This window comes from Protopterus annectens, chromosome 14.part0 (genome assembly GCF_019279795.1).
Source record: "Protopterus annectens isolate FY-2018-M chromosome 14.part0, PAN1.0, whole genome shotgun sequence".
NCBI classification, from domain to species: Eukaryota; Metazoa; Chordata; order Ceratodontiformes; family Protopteridae; genus Protopterus; species Protopterus annectens.
The window spans coordinates 489,515,394-489,530,393 of record NC_056748.1 but is presented as its reverse complement, the minus strand read 5'-3'; the positions used below and the strand labels follow the sequence as shown (position 1 = coordinate 489,530,393).

At 40.7% G+C, this 15,000-nt stretch overlaps 1 protein-coding gene across 2 annotated transcripts in view; it reads right to left on the bottom strand.

Annotated features, from left to right (window-relative positions):
* The window catches only part of SLIT1 (slit guidance ligand 1), a 3,022,655-nt gene that overhangs the window by 1,249,023 nt on the left and 1,758,632 nt on the right, over positions 1–15,000 (bottom strand). The window lies entirely within an intron of this gene.

Sequence of the window (15,000 nt, the reverse complement as noted above, 5' to 3'; positions counted from 1 at the left end):
AAGAACCCTGGGCACTATTTTCAAATTTCTAAATTCCACTCTACCAATTTGGCCTCCCCTTTGCTGTGCGGCTTTACTGATAGTGTGCTCACCAGGTATGAAGTACATAAATGGTAAATGCAGTATCTTGTTTTCTAGTATTTGACTGTGTGCATCTGCTTTTTTGCTGCAATATACTGTTGTTAGTATCAGAATTGGATATTCCGATGGTTAAAACCTAACCTAGGCTGATTGCAGTGCAGCAGGATAGTACGAGTAGCTACTTAGTGTAACAAACTATAACCACTCAAAATAGTTACTGTTGCATGAAGATGTTATTTTCTACTGCTACTAGAAATATGTTGCTGGAGAGAGAATTACTTTGTTAACTCCCACATGATTGTTAGATGTTACATCTTCTTTTCTAATTACTGCTATACCTCAAGGGGTTTGCAGCTGCATTAGTTCTGAACATAAGCGTGCATGTCTTTAGAAGGAAAATGCTAGGTAACAGTATGTGTGTTAAATTGGGTTGGAGGTGTTTGACCCTGTAATAAGTAGTTAGACACTATTGCAGTCTACAGACAAAAAGTCTATAAGTTTGTTTAACACTAAATAAGTTGGCTGGTATCTCTAACAGGAATATACCTGCTGTACTATCTTGGGTGTATACTGCCGTTTATCTGTGCTTTTCCCAATGCATTAGAATACTGACTTGTGGTGTCATCATGTACGGCATTCCCTTGTAATTATTCCTTTTTCTTCTCTTGTCCTCCTTTCCTCCTAATCTTTTTCCCCTTAACCACTTAGAATATAGCTGAAAACTAAACCACCGATCGTTTCTGACCTATCCGACACCAAGAACTATACCAGCTCCAGTCAGCACCCAACATACAGCTTTCTATAAGACAATAAACAAAGTATGTGAATGAGGCTAACAGCCACTGTAATTAGACTAGTAAAGTTATACAAATACAGTTTAAGGCATCGTAGACCTAGCTTGCCACTGTGACCACACTATCGTGAACACCTGGCCGTTTTTCTAATTCCTGACTTGGTGCTTAGCCACCCTACCCATCCCTGCCTCTTAACCCACTTTTCTAATCATATAAAAACTGTACCAGGCTTACCCCCTACTGCTTCAGCCCCTTCCAATTAATCAAAACACCCCCACAAACTGCTAAGTATTGAAAAGATTACTGTCTGTACTCCTTTAACTTGGCTAATACAGTTTTCCTTCAATCTGTATTTACTACTAACAGATTGTTTTTTTGCAGTATCCTTCTATTTCTTTTCTGGTGTAACCCCACTCCGTTTGCCCTTGCTGCACTTGGGCTCACTTCACTTTCCTCCAACCCATCCCCCCATATCATTTCCTTTATACCTAACCACCTGTGACCTCCCACCCTCAAACTCCTCTTCTTCCTGTACAAAAGCACACTCCCACAGCATAATCCCAATACACTTTATTACACAGCAGATAATTTGTACTACACTCCTTTTCCAAACTTCTCATCATACTATTGTCTATTAAACTTTCATAAACTGCCAACCCAGTCATACTTTATACATCTGGCTATTTCTCCTAAGCATAATACCCCTTCCCTCATCAACGATGCCTCTCTCTGTTATTTCTGCCCTAATCTTGCTTCCACTATTCATCCTTCTCAATATCACATCATCCCCCACACTCTTAACCCCTCTTCATTATGTTCCCACCAACCCACACACACATACCTTCTCTTACCCCAAGGAACCCTGCAATCTCTGCATCTGTCTTTCCCATTAACACCCAACTCCCTAAAATAAAAATTCCTCCTTCCCACTCACCAACATCTAATGATATGGCAAAATACCATAGCACCTTCCCACTAAATAGGAAACCACACTATTCCCCAAGGACCCTGTTCTTATCAGGTGATATACATCCAAATCCTGGACTCACTACTAACTCTACCACCCTACAAAACTACTCTCCCAACTCTAGCCAACCATCCACAACCAATAAACAAATCTCATTCTACTCTATCAATACTCATAGCATCCTTAACAAAGTAAGCCAATTTCTTGCATGGATATCACAGCATACCCCAGATGTTATCTCTGTAACTGAAACTTGGCTTAAACCCAAAAATCAGGATACAGATATACTCCTCCAGGATACAACATACTTTGCCTAGATCGCCTAAACAAAAAAGGTGGCGGAGTTGCCATAGTTTACTCCAATAACCTCACTCTCTCCCATCCTAAGCAACCAGTTCCCCCTTTTCACCTGCTGAAGTACTGGCAGCAAACCTTAAACTCAATAAGTATACTACCATTACAGTAGTAGCCATTTATATTCCACCTGGGGATAACATTCCCCTTCTAGAAAACATACTCTCACACCTCTCCCAACACATCCCAAATGAAACAATCTTTCTTGGGGATGTAAACATTAACTGGCAAATCCTTAACAATCCTTACTCTCCATGTCACATAAATCTGTATGGATTTACTCAACTAATCTCTCAACTTACCCATAACAGTAACTCTCTTTCTCCAAGCTCCCTGATTGACTGGGTACTTGTCTCTAACCATAGCAAATACCACAACCCAGAAACATTGCCAGACTCCCGGAGTGCTCACTCACCAATAAAAGTACTCAGACATACTACCCATTTCCCTAAACCTCATAGGCTTATCACCTGCCAAAAACTTTCCAATTTTAACCCTGAAACTTTTAGAACCCTTCTCTCCTGAATTAACTGGAACTTCCTTACCCAGCTTCCACTAGATGATACAGTTAAAGCCTTCAACTCAACTTTCCTTAACATCTTAAACTCACTAGCTCTTCCCAGGAAGGTCCGGATAAAAGCTAACATATCACCCTGGCTATCTAAAACCACTCTCACCCTTACAAAAACCAGAGATAAAGCCTGGAAAATATGGGAACAATCTAAACTCCCTATTGACTTACAAAGGTATAAAGAACTTAGAAATCAATCAAAAAAAACTCATCAAAAAGATTTCTACTACAATCCCCCATCAAAATTAAAATCTGATCCAAAACATTTCTGGAATGCTATAAATCAGATACTACATCCAGGCAATCCAACCTCACCAAATCCATGCTCAGACAGATCACCTGATGAGTCTGCTAACATCTTCAACACTTATTTTATTGAATCAATATCCAAACTATTTAGCACCGACCTCTCTAACACCAGTACTACTAACCTTCCTGAACCTTCTTCAACTGCCAATTCTGAAAACTCTTTCAGTCTTAAACCTGTTCCCACTACCTATATCAAAACTCGACTCTCTAAACGAAAACTATGTTCTGTATCTGCTGACAATATCCCTTTTTATTTTCTCTAAATTGCAGCTCAATCCCTTGCTCTGCCTTTATCTATCCTATTAAATTGTTCTATCTCTGAATCTAAAGATCCATCAATCTGGAAACAATTCTACACTCGTCCTATTCATAAAGGAAGCAACTCCTCAGAAACCTCTAATTTCAGACCTATTGCTATCCTCTCTCCCCTGTATCCAAAGTTCTCGAGAAATGCATACATAAACAAGTTATGCACTATCTTAGTCATGAAAAACAGCTCACTCCCACTCAGCATGGCTTCTGACCCAAGCATAGTACCACCACAGCTCTACATTCCTTTCTCAATGCCATTTCCCTTGCCAAAGATGATCACAAACTCATGTCATGTCTATTTCTAGACCTCTCTAAGGCTTTTGATACTGTCTCTCACCCTATGCTACTAAAGGTTCTCTAGCTATCTCACTGACAGACTGCAATCGAGTGAGATGGCACTCTGCACTGTCAACTCCCCTTCCAGTAAAAATGGGTGTTCCCCAAGGATCTATCCTTGGGCCATTACTTTTTAATATCTTCACCAACTTACTCCACTCCTCCTGTCTTCTGACTACTATTGTCCAATATGCAGATGACTCTACTGTCATCACTATTGCCAACTCACCCTCTGAACTTCTATCTTCTACCCAGTCATCCTTTAACTCTGTAGAGACATGGCTCACAAATAACCAGTTCATCCTCAACCTCAAAAATAACAAAACTCCTACTTTTTCTTCCTAAAACCGTTAACCATATCAAATCCTCCTCCATAATGTCCCTAAACAATACTCCCATTGAAGTCAAATCTAGCACCAAACTGCTTGGTATCACCATTGATAATCAACTAAAATTTGATCTACATGTAAATAATTGCATCAGAAAAACCCATCAGAAGTTAGGACTCCTGTATAGAAATAAAATAATTCCTCACCAATGAAGCTACAGTCACTCCTATGCATGCTTACCTTCTATCTTGCTTAACATACTGTTCCCAAATATTCACAAATCTTAACTCCTCCCTACTTACCAAGCTAGAGCCAACCTATCATAAAATAGCTAGATTTGCAGTTCAACAAACCTATAAATCACACCACTGTCTCTCCCTAAAATACATGAACTGGCTAGAGCTACCTCACCTGCTTCTCCAATCTCAGCTCCAAAGCATACACTCCATTCTATATCTGCCATCTTTCAGTCCAACTCTATCAACCCTCATCTTCCAGTACTCCCATACAAGACATCTCCGAAGCTCTTCCCAAGATCTACTAAATGTTTACAAACCCAAGTCAAAGACTGGGTGCAGCCTGTATAGTTACCACCCCTCTATTGCAGGGAACAATCTGCCACTACAAATTAGGACCCTTACACACCCCAAACAGTTTAAGTCAGCCACCAAAGAGTACTTTAATAAGCATAGAACCTGCCTCTGTACTCACCCTCCCTGACCACAGTCATCTTACATAATAACCATCTACCTTCATCACTCCTTACTATCCTTCCCAGTCATCCTACCTCTGCAGACCTAACTGCACTATTCCTTTTCCCCTAACTACTTCTAATTTGCTTTCTTATTTCCATACCTATAAATACCTCTGAAGTTACTGTAACAGTTATGTAATGCATAATATATAAGATATACAGCTTACTCCCTGTGCTCCTGATGTAAGTTAATTAGTCTTTGTTATCAGCTAAATGCTCTTAGATTTGTAAAATATTTTTCTTACCTCATGCTACTTACTATGCTTAGTTGTTATCTGTCTTTTGTTTTTATATTTCTAAATGTTTGTAACTGCTGTAGGTGATTTTCAATTACCATGAGATTTCCATGCTATTTTAAACTGTTTGTACTACTTGGAGCTTTTCTCGCCGGGCCTCCACTGAAAAAGGGCATTAGCTCAGTCGGACATTCCCAGTCAACAAATGTAAAATAAATAAAATTATGCACTGCACAAAAAAAAACACTAAAAACAACAATGCTCAAATAATTCAAATTACAGGAAATGTACTTCTTTAATTTAAAGCAAATAAACTAAAATTAAAGAATACATATAAACTACAGACTATACTGTTAATTATACAATGACCCCCCCCCCATTAATATTCCAAAATGTGCATGATAATTGGTTAGCCATGCCTGTTGTAAATCAGACTTATACTAATGGAAAAAGGTCTGGTCGCCCGGACTTTTTCCATTAGTATAAGTCTTTTTTTTTTAGGTTCATAGGTAGGTACTAGGCTATCTGCCCGAGGGCATTTATAAGCCTAGCCAGAGTGTGTCGGCTTTCGTCACCCTATTGATTAATTAACTGATCCTCTGTCAAGCAGAGCCAATGAAGTCATCCCAGGGGTGTATTTTCTGTTACCCATCCACTCGTCAAGGTTTCCCTTGAAGAGTGTTAGTGATTGTGTGTTAGACAGCAACGGAGAACGGAAGAGCTCTGTTGCTGTAATCTCGCTATGTTAAATGGGTTTAACATAGCGAGACAGCTTTAAAAAAAGCAACAGAGAAAGGAAGGTCTCCGTTGCTTTTTTTAAAGCTATCTCGCTATGTTAAAAGAGTTTAACATAGCGAGACAATTTTTAAAAAGCAACAGAGATCTTCCTTTCTCCATTGCTTCCACACACAGCTCTGATGTACTGCATAAGCATATGCAGGCGCAGTATATCAGAACTGCCACTGACAGCTGTGGAAGAGCAGCAAGGAGGCATTATACAATGCCATTATTTAAGGAAAGTATTTTTTTCTTAAATAATGTCATTGTATAATAGCAATAACCCACTTCTGGGTGTGGGTAATGCTGGATTTACCCATGGTTGTCTTTGTTTGGCCATTCAGGCTTCGCCCTCATGACCAAACCACACCAACCGTGGGTAAATCCAGCATTACCCACACCCAGGCATGGGTTATTGCTTAACTAACCAATTCAAATGGAATTAAAACTAATCAATTTCTGACATACAGTAATACAATTAAACTATTAAAATAATCATAACATAACTGTTCATACAATAAATTCTAGAATATTACACAAATAACCTAATGCTACTAAAAAAGTCTGAGTACAAGAATGAAAACTATCCATGACATAGCCCAGTCATAAATAAAATATGAAATCTATATAAAGTTCCCATTAAAAAGATATCTTATGCAAATGTTGCAGCTTATTAAACATCAAAATGAATGGGGAACAACAACTGAACAAAAGATAAAGATTCCCCGGGATTGAATAACTCCTACTCTTAAGTGCACGCTGTTCTGAGTGAATAGACAACATAGACATAACTCATACATTCTTCCCCCTAATTTTAGTTTTCCTGTTGATATTCTTGCAGCTTTAAATATTGACAAGGATTCATAAAGGTTACCAGAAAGTGTACACTACATGTATACTTACTGTAATCTTTCTGAGTGACTAGAAAGCACAAAAATATGATAAGAATGTTCTTGAATACATATTGTGTACACTTAACACTGAGATTTGATTTGTCTTATACTAGCAATATGTACTATAGGTCTATGTAACTAAATTTCACCACTTGTGGCTTCATTACATGTAATACAAACCATTTCTGAAGCAGCACAATACAACAGACTCATTTTTCACATATATCTGTATCTAGATAGGTATACAAACTCACACACACACACACACACACACACACACACACACACACACACACACACACACACACACACACGTCATTCATTTGGCTGACAACTCATTTTTGTGGGTATAAACATGAGCAGCAGTACAAATGTTTACTACACACTTGTGTAAATCACATTTGGATGAATTAAAGCTTTATATAACGTAGGTGCAAGAAATGAATGATTGACTGGAAAAGTGGTGGTTATAAAAATGTGAAAGATTGCATTACAGCAGGCAATATGTATGTGCAAGCTTTTATGGATTGGGTTTAGAGATAGGGTTGGATAAGGGGATCGATTTAGTATTATGCTTGTTCTTTGTCCTTATGCCTTGATTAATGGGACTATTAGTGAATTACTTTTTAGTAATGTGATGTGTAGTGTTAGGTATAGGGCAGAGGTAAAGGTAGGGTTAGAACACATGAGCAGAGCTGGATCAAGTACTAGGTGACCGAGACAGCTGCCTAGGGCTTGTGTTGGTTTGGGGGGGGCATGTTTGGCTGATGTGGGGACTGGTTTTGGTGTAAAATAATAAAAAATAAAGTTCTGTAAAATGAATACACATACAAATCCAACAAACTCTCATAAATGGCAAAGCTTTAGGACCCTGCAGGAGACTTTTGTAAACAGAAGCAAGCCCCAGAAACCTCAGTGTTAGGACTATGTCCTAATATCATCTTAAGAAGTATGTGCAGGATTTCTAATTAAGTAGTGTGGCCAAACAGATCATATGGCAGAGGTTACCAGCAATCCGTAATCCTGAACTGGGAGATATACAGAGCAAAGCAGTATGCAATTATTATTTATGTATTTATTGACATTTCATTACTTAATATAAAAATATTGGTTAAGAACAGATACAAGGAATATGACAATCATTTAATATTTAGAGAAATGTTAAACAGTTTGTAGAGAAATTAAAGGTAAGTTAGTCTAATACAAACAGGAATTGCAATATGAAATGAAGGAAAAACAGACAAGAATTAGGGAGCAGTAAGTGAGTTAAGAAGGAAAAGTAAGGAGGTATAAGGAAACAAAAGGTACTTGCTCACATTTAGGGATGTGTTAATGGATCTTAACATGCTGGTGCTGCTGGAAAAGATACCAGTGTATGTGTGTGTGGGTGTGCACGTGTGCACAATATGCCTTAGTTAGGGGGTTTGTCTAGATAAGTAACTTTGCTCAGAGTCAAATGCCAAACCTTATACTTGCAAGCAAGTGCCTTAAACCTTCATACCAACTGCCAGGTGCCCTTTAATTTTATTTATTTTACTTGTTTTTGTAAATCATTGAGGATTGCAGTCTGTCAATATCAGTCATAAAGTTTCAAAAGTGTTGTTCACTGTCAGCGGTACATCACATAGCACACTCGCTTTTGGTGCAGAAGCATGTGGGTTTTCTTCCTACACCAGGTAGATCAGTTGTTGCCACTACTGTGCAGCATAAGGGGAAGGGGATGCTGCACCGTTGAGTGTGCTTTCCTTTGGATGGGATGCCTAGTAACTATGGATCTCTTGTTGGTTTGCATATTACCAGGACATTATTTATTTGTAATATAAAATAGGCAATTTATTCTTCAACGACAGCAGGTACTGACTTGTAGAGGAAACACTGAAATGCAAAGTTGTTTGCCAGCAGCAACCTCTTCATTAGTCACAGTTCTCTCTAATGTGGAATTATTCAGATGGCTTTTACTCCTGCAGAGATTATGTGTATTGACTGATACTGGTGGATTATAATGACAGCAGTTTGACTGGCCTTTAGTAAGACTGAATTGTGCTGAAATGGGTATTTTTGTCATTACTGGTTCATTTTTGTTGCACTACTTACAGGCAAAATCTTCAAAACTACACATTTAAAACACACACTATTAAGTGGTGCTGTACTAAACACAGAATATAATTTAATACAATCAGGAAGGTGAATCAAAGAACACTTGCATTTATGCATGGTCCTAAAATATGTGCAAGGGACCCATGGTTTGAAAACAGTGCAAAGGTACACTTAATTCACCACTGGCCACATATATTTTCTACAAATGTGGGTTGTAATGCTGATGTTCTTCGTCTCCCATTGCTGCAGTCCTTACATATGGGGTAGTCCGCTGTCCACAATCGGCCCGAATACCAAAGGGCTAGAACCGGCGTCGGTCATCGGCGCCCGAGACTGACGTCAGTACGTGCCAGTACAAATGCGCATGACCAACGCCATATCCTCAGTCTTTCTTGCCGCGTGGTCCTAAGCAGAAGCAGCTTTTGCAAGTGCCGTTCGGCATTCTGGAATTGTCGGTTTTCGAGTTTCAGACCGGAGACCAAGTTGGGCTAAGTACCCCGTTGGGGACACTTTTGTCTTTTTCTTGCCTCAGTATTGACGGATGTCAGAAAAAGTTAATAATTGTATTTCTTGTGGGAAACAGATTCCTCATAGGGATTACCATTCACTCTGCATTCCTTGTTTAGGGCCTGAGCACGACGTTGTTGGGTGTCGCTTTTGTGCTACTTTTAACAAGCGTACTATTAAACGTCGGTTGGACTGTGCTAGGCTTGTGTTTGGTAAACGTTGTAATTACAACATGCCGTCAGATTCTCCGATGCCTGGTTCTTCTAAGAAACGCAAAGAGAAGCCTTTGCGGTCCAAACAGGATGAGTCGTCCACTCCGGACGCCGGTTCTGTAGAACCACCGACTACTTCAGCGGCTCCTTCTGAAAGTTTACCTGAGTCTCAAGGGGAGCCTTTGTTACTACAGGAAGTGGCTTCTCCTGTGTTAGGCCAGGCTGAGGGTGCTTCTCTGATGTCGGTGGTTCCCTCCCCTCATAGGGTAGTTAGGCCTCCTCCTTCTCAAAGCAAAAGCCATTCTAAGTCTAAGTCTGCCCCTGCTGGTGCTAGTCCCCAGGGTCCAGCTCCTAGGAAGCACATGTTAAAGATGGCTGAAGATTTGATTACTTTAATTAGGGGTTCTATGCCCTCCCCTGAGAAGAGGCCCAGGGTAGAGACAGAGTTGCAGGGTTTGGTTCAGTCTCCCAATGAGTCAGATTCCTCTGTGGAAGAACTTCAGGATTTCCCTCCCTATTCTGATTCGGAGGCTGAGGACACTACTCCCTCTGCGTCCCCTCCAGAAGATTTTTCTTTCTCTGAGACTTTGCATTCCATGAGGGAACATTTCAAATGGGAAGGCCAGGATTATTCTGATTTTCGTAAAAGGCTTAGAGAATTCTTGTTTTTGCCTCAGCATAGGCCCTTGGCTATTCCCCCTGTACTGGATGTTGTTCAGGATGTATTTTCTGAGGCTGCCCTTAACCCAGATTATCTGCCTCCTGCCCCGGTTAAACCAGATAGATACTACAGGGTTCCGGAAGCTCACAAGTACTTATATAAGAGTCCTAGGGCTGATCCAGAAACTATTACTCAAGGCCCCAAAGGTGTTAGGGCTTCTGTGGTTAAGAATCCAGTTCCTCTGGACAAGGATGCTAGGGCCCTGGATAGGTGGGGTAAAAAACTGTATACCTCTTCTACTTTAGCTATGAGAGCTTTAAATTGTCGGTTTCATATGCTCAGGTATCAAAATTATTTGCTGGGCCAATTGAAATGTAAAGTAGATGCTTTAGCTGAAGGTATTGAATGTAAGGAGCTTCAGGATTTAGTGCATGCTTCAGACCAAGTTGGTAAGCATTCTTTGCAGTGTGGTTTTGATGCTTTACAGGCTTCTTCCAGGGTGGCTGCTACTAGTTCAGTTGTTCGCAGGCATGCCTGGCTTAAAGATCACACCTTGTCAGAGCATGTTAAGGCTCGAATTATGGATGCTCCTCTGCAATCTGATGTTCTTTTTGGCCCTCCAGTAGAATCAGTTTTGAAAAAATGGAGGAAAAAGCTAAGTCTATGCAGACAGTTAAGGACTTTTTACAGGTTCAGCCCCCTAAGTTCAGTAGGAATTGGCCTGCTAAGGGATGGTCTTTCCCCTCTTCAGATTATCAATCTAGGGGCAGGTCGAGGCGAGGTAGAGGTAGGGCTTCCTCTCAGGGCCCTGTTACTTCTAGGACTTTGAGTTCTTCTACCCCTTCTGCTGGGGAGGGCAGGGGTCAGTCCTTTCGGAAACAGACCCAATGACCTGTGTCTTCAGCTGCCGGACTCTGCCTTGCTGGTAGCTCCTCTAGGAGGAAAACCTGGACTTTTCAAAAGAAATTGGCATTTAGTCACCCAAGACAAATGGGTATTGGACATAAAAATCGAGGCTACAAATTTTATTTTCACACATTCCCTCCTTTCAAAGGTATGCCGGATGTGCCTCATCAGCAAAGACTGGAAGCACAGGCACAAATTTCTTCTCTGCTTCAGTTGGGAGCAATACAGGAAGTACCTTCTGCGGAAAGAGGCACAGGGTTTTATTTCCGTCTTTTCTTAGTGCCAAAGAAAGGAAATACTTGGAGACCAATTCTGGATTTGTCCATTCTAAACACCTTTCTGGAAATTCCAAAATTCAAGATGTTAACACTGCAACAGCTGTTACCTATGCTGGGCAAAGATCACTGGATGGTGACTCTGGATCTCAAAGAGGCCTATCTTCACATTCCTATCAGGCCCAGTTGCAGGAAATTCCTGAGATTTCGGAATGGGAATTTGCATTATCAGTTCTCTGCTTTGCCCTTTGGCTTGTCTACTGCGCCCAGGGTATTCACGAAAGTCCTGGCTCCAGTAATAGCTTTTCTCAGACTAAAAGGAATTCAAATTTATCCTTATCTGGATGACTGTTTGATTCTGGCTCAAGGCAAGCACGAACTTCTTCAACATCTGCAGTATGTAATGACAGTTTTAAGATGCCTAGGGTATTCTGTGAATGAAATAAAGTCCAGTCTAGTACCCTCACAAGAGATGTGTTTTCTGGGTGTAAGACTGAATACAGCTGCTCAGATGGCATTTCTTACCCCGGACAAACAAAGGAATCTTCACTTATACTTCCAACAGCTATCAGTCATGTCCAGGCTGACTGCAAGGACAGTCCTTCAAGCCTTGGGGTTCATGGCATCTTGCATTCTAGTCCTTCCCAATGCCAAACTGCATATGAGGAAGCTACAATGGTATCTCAAAGGCGTTTGGACTCAACACAGCCACGATTTGGACACTGTCATTCAGATTCTACCTTGCATTCAGAAAGAATTTGTGTGGTGGGCTCAGGAATGTCACCTAAACAAGGGACTCTCTGTGACCCAACCAGAGGCAAGTCAGATATTAACGACAGATGCCTCGGAGTCAGCCTGGGGAGCTCATTTCAAAGGAAAATGGATTCAAGACCTTTGGCCCCCAGAGCTACTTCACTTGCATATCAACATGAAAGAGATGCTGGCAGTTCAATTTGCTTTGGAAGGATTCAAGGGCCTACTTCAACCAGGACTGGTGTTGATTCGAACAGACAACACAACTGTCATGTGGTACATCAACAAGCAGGGGGGAACTCATTCTTACCCTCTTTGCAGACAAGCAATGCTGTTATAGGAAACTGCTTTAAATCTGCACATCACTCTTCGAGCACAGTTTCTGCCAGGAGCACAAAATTCTTTAGCAGATGTTCTGAGCAGACAGATTGTGGATCCTCACGAATGGAAGTTGGACCCTCAGGTATTTCTTCAGTTGACCATGGCTTGGGGAACTCCAGACATAGATCTGTTTGCTTCTCCTCTGAATTTCCAACTGCCACTGTTTTGCACAAGGCTGTTTCATCCAAAAGCCTGGAAAATAGATGCACTATCCTTCAGTTGGAGCAGCCTTCACGTGTATGCTTTTCCTCCTTTGCCTCTTCTTCCAAAGGTACTGTTGAAAGTCAGGAGGGACAAACCTTGCATGATCCTTATAGCACCGGATTGGCCTCGTCAGCATTGGTACCCTCTGTTGAGGAGCTTAATTCATGGGACACCTTGGCCATTACCACAGATTCCTCATTTATTGTCTCAGGAAAACAATCATTTTCTCAATGTCAGGGTGCAATCCCTACACCTGACAGCCTGGTGCATTCTGTTTTAAAGAAGGAGGGCCTTCAGCTCCCTCAACAAGTTTTGGATGTTATTTTGGAAGCCAGGCGACCTAGTACTCGAAAGGTTTATGCTGATAAATGGAAGAGATTTTTTCTTTGGAGTTCAGCTAAAGGCTTTGATGTCAAATTGCCTAATTTGAGTTGTACATTGCAATATTTGACTGTTTTATTGGACAAGGGTTTGTCCTTCTCTTCTGTAAAAGTGCATGCTGCTGCTATTTCTGCTCACTATGATTGTGACCCTCCTTTGTTTTCACATCCATTGGTTAAACAGTTTCTTAGAGGGGCAAAGAATATAAGACCCCCACAAAGAGCTCCTACTCCTGCCTGGGATCTTAATTTTGTTTTGGAAAAGCTGCCTCTGCCTCCTTTTGAACCTGCAGCTACAGCTGAATTGAAGTTGTTGTCTTGGAAGACTGCTTTTTTGTTGGCTGTTACTTCTGCTAGAAGGGTATCTGAATTACAGGCCCTCATGGCAGTGGAACCTTTTCTGATTTTTCACAAGGACAGAGTTTCCTTACGTACTAATCCTACTTTTATGCCTAAAGTGATTTCTAATGTGGCATTGAACCAATCTATACATTTGCCTACTTTTTATGCTAACCCCCAAACTAAAGGGGAAAAAGTTTTGCATTCTTTGGATGTACATAGGCAGTTAAGGTATTATTTGAGCAGAACCAAAGAGTTCAGAAGATCTCAACAATTATTTGTTTCTTTCGCTTTGACTTCACAAGGGAAAGCTGTCTCGAAACAAACTATTTCCAAGTGGATTGGCCATTGTATTGCTTTTTGTTACTCTCATCATGGAAAGGATGTTCCAATTGGGATCAGGCCTCATTCTACTAGGGCTACGGCCACCTCTACTGCTTTTTTGAGAGGGGTAGCTACTAAAGACATTCTAGAGGCAGCTACTTGGAGTTCTGTACATACCTTTACAAAGCATTATCATTTACCTCTTTATTCTAGGTCTAGGGCTGGGTTTGCCACTGCAATCTTACAGGGCATGTTAGCAGCTCCTAATGCTATTTAGTTGGCCAGCCTCCCTTTTTTTCCGTTGCTCTGGGATTCTACCCATATGTAAGGACTGCAGCAATGGGAGACGAAGAACATAGTACAGTTTTGTACCTACCATAAATGTAGATGTTCGAGGATCTCCATTGCTGCAGTCCAATTTTCCCTCCCTCCTTCCCCCTGTTTTAGGTTGGGTTTTGGGTGGTGTTTTTTGCATTCTGGCGTCTGAGGCAAGAAAGACTGAGGATATGGCGTTGGTCATGCGCATTTGTACTGGCATGTACTGACGTCAGTCTCGGGTGCCGATGACCAACGCCGGTTCTAGCCCTTTGGTATTCGGGCCGATTGTGGACAGCGGACTACCCCATATGTAAGGACTGCAGCAATGGAGATCCTCGAACATCTACATTTATGGTAGGTACAAAACTGTACTTTTCAATGAATGTGAGTTTAAAGGGCAGAGAAGTTTATTGTTGCCATACCTCTCAACCTGTCAGAGCAAGAAATCTGGACAAAACTAAAAACAATGGGGGACAAAGGCCCAAAATTAGGGACAGATTTTAAAAGCTTCTTCTATAAACTTAGAAAGCTGCTAGAATGACAGACTTTGCATTATTATATATTTTCTGAAGGAGACGAAGTCTGAAACTCAAATGACTATCATTAAGTACTTCAGTCTTCAATAATTTACCAGAAACCACAACTTTTTATGAGGAACAGACCAAAAATTAGAGAAAAAAATCTGGACATTATGCAAAAATCTGGACAGTTGAAAGGTATGAATGTCGTTCATGCCAAGTCTGTTTTCATTGTGAGACTGCATTGGTTTGTTTAGCAAATTTATTTATTTGACATTTGTTGACCAAGATAGTCCAACTGGGTCAAAGCTTTTCTTCTGTGGAGGCCCAGGGAGGAAAGCTCCACAAGTAATTACAAACATATACAGTAGCAAATATAGTTATACATTAAGATATAAAAAGCACAGCAATA